Genomic DNA, 6,301 nt, shown 5'->3' with positions numbered 1-6,301 from the left:
ATCTTCATGGCTGCTCCACAATTCAAACCAGTGACCTTTCACTTGCGAATCAACCTAATAAAAACATTGACCTATTAGGGAATGTGAGAACAGGTTGTAATTTGTAGTATACAGGAAGAATTGTTTTTCCACCACCTGGAGCAAAACAGTAACAATGCAGTAACATGACAAGAATATGTATAACGAATCATATGCCAAATAGTTGCAAGTCAAATTTATGTTTGTATTTATGTATGTCAACCGCCGTCCGCACATGTATGTGGTGCCACTGCCACCATCAATTCATGAAAATAGCACCAGAACCACTAACAGTATAGAAATATCTCCCCTGCTGCACAAAATATCCCCCACACAAACTGCCCCTCTTCATATCCCCCCCCCACATTACCCCTCTCAGATAATGTCCTCCACACACTACCCCTCTCTGTAATGTCCCCTGGGTAAACTATCGCCCCATCAACTAAGTAAGGATTTATCGGCATATCATAGACGGACTTTAGAAATACTTTTTCTAAAATCTTTTTATGTGTCAAATGTAATAAAGGGGCTGTAAGGCAGAAAAATTAGATAGGTAGACTCAACTGCTGGTGGTTCTGGGGCATGGGAGACCTGACAGGTTCCCTTTAATATCTCCCATTGGACCATAATGTGCCCCTCAGCTCCATAATAACCCCCATTGCTCCACAGTGTCCCCTAGAAAGTAACACCAATCCTGAAACACATTTATCTTTTACTTCTCCTGGAGCGCTTATCAGTCCCCACCACTTTCTCTGCAGCCCGATGTCGGCAGCAGTGTGATGAGGTTACTAGCATGTTGAGATCATCATGCTGCTTCACGTCGGGGCGGGAGTTAACGGATGCTCCTCTGCCCTAGTCCCAGCACCACAATGTTCAAATGTATCTACATCTGAAAGACATGAATACATTTAAATATAGAAGGAAAGGAGTCGGCGTCTCCCAATTACTACGGGCCGCATCAAGACTCCTTGGCAGGCTGCATGCCACTAACAGGCCGTATGTTGTGAAGGCCTGGGCTAAAGGTTGGTCCTCCTTTTTTATCCCCTTTTTCAGTGCACTGTATATTATATTTTATTATGTAATTATAATAAATAGTAAGCTTTTATATCTATATACCAGTCAACACATTTCCTTAAAACTGGTATAGGTACATGAATAGTTTTGGTAAGAGAGCAGACATTACATCAAATGTTAGGTTTGGGTTTTTTTGGGCTTCAAGGTTGTTAGCAACTACCTGCCTGTTAGTTCTTAGGTCCAAAGTAAAAAAATGTAAATAACCACAGACAACTCCTTTAAATGAGTAAACTGATGCAAGTATACTGAGGTTGCAATACAGGCATATACACAAGCATTATGTCTGTGATTGCTCTGTATCGGTAGAAATCTGCGTTGGGCAGAACAGGCAGGTAGTTAGCAACTACCTGATTGTAAGGTATTAGGCCCATTGGAAAAAATTAAATAGTCCTGAACAACCCCTTTAATAATAACAAGTGGTAAGATCTGTGTACGCTCCAGGCTACACGCTAGAAAAATGATTTGAGTCTTCTGCCATTTTGGTGTTTTTGACCATTTTAGTCAACATGTTCTAAACGAGGAAAAAAATAATTTCGGCACCTCAAAAGCAGAAGACGTCTGGGATATCTGCATCAAATTGAGGAACCATTAATGACATTGTTCTGTCTGACGCACATACTTTAAAGAAAACAAACAAACTTCATTTAACAGGTCGTCCAAAATAGTATACCGTATATAACATTTATTACTTAGACATTATGCAAATAAATTCATGTCAGCACTGGCAATCATGATCAACGTTTGAAATGTAAAAGAAGAGTCACGTGGCAAATTCCTTCAGAAATATTAATTTGCAGCTCTTTATCTATGGAAAGATAAAAGGTATTGCAGAGAGTATATTAAAAATAATGTATGATTAAATACTTCTATATGCTTCCTAAAATTAGTGACTAAATCAATTTACAGAAAAACCTTAGTTACTTTCCAAGTGAAAAGCATTACCATAATTAGAACTTTTCATCACATGTGCCAGGATATAACAAAAAAAGGCCTATATAAAGTAAGATTCTAAAATGTAGAATTGTAACCTTTTAAATAAAAGATTTTCCATTCATGAACAGACCTGTTGCTGGAAATATAATTTTCCTTGCTACCTTGACAGCATTTAGCCTGTCCAGTATAAGAAATACTGGCTTTAATTAAAAGTGCATGTCTGACAATACTGGAATCAGAACCAAAATTAGAGCTTCAATTAAACAATATAGGTATTTGAAAATGTAACCAAGCCATGCTTCATGTTCTACGTTTTAGCAGCAGAATATCAATTATGCCAACTTTTATGAGGAGTAGCAAACGCTTTATGATCCTAGGACAGGATGATGTGTTCGGGTATGTGCGAATAACATCTTCTAGATGCTGATCCACCAGCTGATATTTTAAAGCATTAAACGCATCAGGAACATGCCAGTAGTACTTTTCTTGAAGTGTCTTCTTTAGCATTTTATTTAGTAGTTTTTGCGGCAGCTTCTTCGTTACCAACATATTTTGTTTTAGAACTATATATATATCTATATATATATCTATATATATAATTGCCTTATTCTGTCTGTCTGTCTGTCTGTCTATCTGTCTGTCTGTCATGCTCCGAAATTGTGTCCTTACGGTGACACAAAGCTGATTGGCCGCTGGGCTCGCCATGGCCCCGCCCCCCCACACGGATTGGCCTCTCGCCCCGGCTCTCTGCAGGCCCCGCCCCCCTCACGCAATGCACGCTCGCTCTGGCCCAACTGACACGGAGCCGCGACTCCCAGGTGAGTACACACACACATCAGATCACACTCACTCTCACACATCACATCCACACACTCACAACATCCTGGGATATCGCTTGCTTCTACACCGGCTCCGTCAGGATCCCAGCAGCGCCACACATAACCTTGCGATGCTGGCATCTTGACGGAGGCCGTGAAAGCTGGTAACCATTATACACATCGGGTAACTAAGGTCCCTTAGTTACCCGATGTGTATCATAGTTACCAGTGTACACCGGCTCACACTCACTCTCATACACACCTCACACACACATCACATCGCATCCACACATCAAGGTCCTGCAGCGGCGGAAAATACAGACACATAACAGCACACACACACACATACACACACACAGACATACACACACACAAATCAGATCACACTCACTCTCACACACACATCGCATCCACATACTCACAACATCCTGGGATATCGCTTGCTTCTCGGCGGCGATACTGTGCTGTTGTGAGCTTCCAGGACCTGCGGGAGGATCACATGGCCAGAAGCATGTGATATCCCCGGATGTTGTGAGTATAAGCGCGTATGTGCGATATCGTCAGTGTCTGTGTGTGTGAGTGTATGCGATCGGGTGTGTGTGAGTGGATGCGATCGGGTGTGTGTGAGTGGATGCGATCGGGTGTGTGTGAGTGGATGCGATCGGGTGTGTGAGTGTCGGCAGAGGAGCACGGCGTGCTGGAGGAGGCTGGGAGCAGAGAGGCTGATCATGGGGAAGGCTGGGAGGAGAGAGGCTGATGCTGGGGGAGGCTGGGAGGGGGAGGCTGGGACGAGGGAGGCTGATGCTGGTGGAGGCTGATGCTTGGGGAGGCTGATGCTGGGGGAGGCTGGAAGGAGAGAGGCTAATGCTGGTGGAGGCTGATGCTTGGGGAGGCTGATGCTGGGGGAGACTGGGAGGGGAAGGCTGATGCTGAGGGAGGCTGGGAGGAAGGAGGCTGGGAGGAGAGAGGCTGACCCTGGGGAAGGCTGGGAACGGGAGGCTGATGCTGAGGGAGGCTGGAAGGAGAGAGGCTGATGCTGGGGGAGGCTGGAAGGAGAGAGGCTGATGCTTGGGGAGGCTGATGCTGGGGGAGACTGGGAGCGGAAGGCTGATGCTGAGGGAGGCTGGGAGGAAGGAGGCTGGGAGGAGAGAGGCTGATCCTGGGGAAGGCTGGGAAGGGGAGGCTGATGCTGGGGGAGGCTGGAAGGAGAGAGGCTGATGCTGGTGGAGGCTGATGCATGGGGAGGCTGATGCTGGGGGAGACTGGGAGCGGAAGGCTGATGCTGAGGGAGGCTGGGAGGGGGAGGCTGGGAGGAAGGAGGCTGGGAGGAGAGAGGCTGATCCTGGGGAAGGCTGGGAAGGGGAGGCTGATGCTGAGGGAAGCTGGAAGGAGAGAGGCTGATGCTGGGGGAGGCTGGAAGGAGAGAGGCTGAGGCTGGGAGGAGAGAGGCTGATGTTGGGGAAGGCTGATGCTGAGGGAGGCTGGGAGGGGAAAGCTGATGCTGGGGAAGGCTGGGAGGACAGAGGCTGGGAGGAGAGAGGCTGATCCTGGGGAAGGCTGGGAGAGGGAGGCTGATGCTGGCGGAGGCTGATGCTGGGGGAGGCTGGAAGGAGAGAGGCTGATGCTGGTGGAGGCTGATGCTTGGGGAGGCTGGGAGAGGGAGGCTGATGCTGAGGGAGGCTGGGAGGAGGGAGGCTGGGAGAGGTAGGCTGAGAGAAGAGAGGCTGATGCACACACACACACACACACACACACACACACACACGCGCGCGCACTGCACAACACACCACACACACACACACACACTGGGAACCACAAACAACTGCCCTACACAGACACCCACACACACAGACAACGCTGCACACACACAACACCCAACACACAAACACCGCGGCACACACAAATATACGCACATACCGCACAACACACACATTGCACAAAACATACCTCCCCCCAAAACACACCACACACACACAAACCGCGCAACACACACACACAACGCTACAGACACACAGCGCTCCACAAACAACGCAACACACGCAACACACATACAACACCGCTCTCACCCCCCGTCACACCCAGACAACACCCAGAACATGTACAGCGCCTACACAAACACTTGGTAACTACACACAACAACATCTCTATATATATATATATAACAAAAATCATACATGAACTACACAATACGTAAATTCTAGAATACCCGATGCGTAGAATCGGGCCACCTTCTAGTATATATATATATATATATATATATATATATATACAGTCAGGGCCAGAAATATTTGGACAGTGACACAAGTTTTGTTATTTTAGCTGTTTACAAAAACATGTTCAGAAATACAATTATATATATAATATGGGCTGAAAGTGCACACTCCCAGCTGCAATATGAGAGTTTTCACATCCAAATCGGAGAAAGGGTTTAGGAATCATAGCTCTGTAATGCATAGCCTCCTCTTTTTCAAGGGACCAAAAGTAATTGGACAAGGGACTCTAAGGGCTGCAATTAACTCTGAAGGCATCTCCCTCGTTAACCTGTAATCAATGAAGTAGTTAAAAGGTCTGGGGTTGATTACAGGTGTGTGGTTTTGCATTTGGAAGCTGTTGCTGTGACCAGACAACATGCGATCTAAGGAACTCTCAATTGAGGTGAAGCAGAACATCCTGAGGCTGAAAAAAAAGAAAAAATCCATCAGAGAGATAGCAGACATGCTTGGAGTAGCAAAATCAACAGTCGGGTACATTCTGAGAAAAAAGGAATTGACTGGTGAGCTTGGGAACTCAAAAAGGCCTGGGCGTCCACGGATGACAACAGTGGTGGATGATCGCCGCATACTTTCTTTGGTGAAGAAGAACCCGTTCACAACATCAACTGAAGTCCAGAACACTCTCAGTGAAGTAGGTGTATCTGTCTCTAAGTCAACAGTAAAGAGAAGACTCCATGAAAGTAAATACAAAGGGTTCACATCTAGATGCAAACCATTCATCAATTCCAAAAATAGACAGGCCAGAGTTAAATTTGCTGAAAAACACCTCAGGAAGCCAGCTCAGTTCTGGAAAAGTATTCTATGGACAGATGAGACAAAGATCAACCTGTACCAGAATGATGGGAAGAAAAAAGTTTGGAGAAGAAAGGGAACGGCACATGATCCAAGGCACACCACATCCTCTGTAAAACATGGTGGAGGCAACGTGATGGCATGGGCATGCATGGCTTTCAATGGCACTGGGTCACTTGTGTTTATTGATGACATAACAGCAGACAAGAGTAGCCAGATGAATTCTGAACATTCTGCAATGGCCAAGTCAATCACCAGATCTTAACCCAATAGAGCATGCATTTCACTTGCTCAAATCCAGACTTAAGACGGAAAGACCCACAAACAAGCAAGACCTAAAGGCTGCGGCTGTAAAGGCCTGGCAAAGCATTAAGAAGGAGGAAACCCAGCGTT

At 46.2% G+C, this 6,301-nt stretch overlaps 1 protein-coding gene across 1 annotated transcript in view; it reads right to left on the bottom strand.

Moving 5' to 3' along the window:
• Window positions 1–396: 396 nt before the first annotated feature.
• LOC142312652 (N-acylethanolamine-hydrolyzing acid amidase-like) overlaps window positions 397–6,301 on the bottom strand; it is a 108,842-nt gene continuing 102,937 nt past the window's right edge. The window contains exon 11 of the mRNA XM_075351651.1: window positions 397–1,897. The gene's annotated coding sequence lies outside the window, so the exon portion shown is untranslated. The remainder of the gene's footprint in view (window positions 1,898–6,301) is intronic.

Source organism: Anomaloglossus baeobatrachus, chromosome 1, assembly GCF_048569485.1.
Source record: "Anomaloglossus baeobatrachus isolate aAnoBae1 chromosome 1, aAnoBae1.hap1, whole genome shotgun sequence".
In the NCBI taxonomy this organism is placed as follows: Eukaryota; Metazoa; Chordata; class Amphibia; order Anura; family Aromobatidae; genus Anomaloglossus; species Anomaloglossus baeobatrachus.
This window is presented reverse-complemented; position numbering and strand designations above follow the sequence as displayed.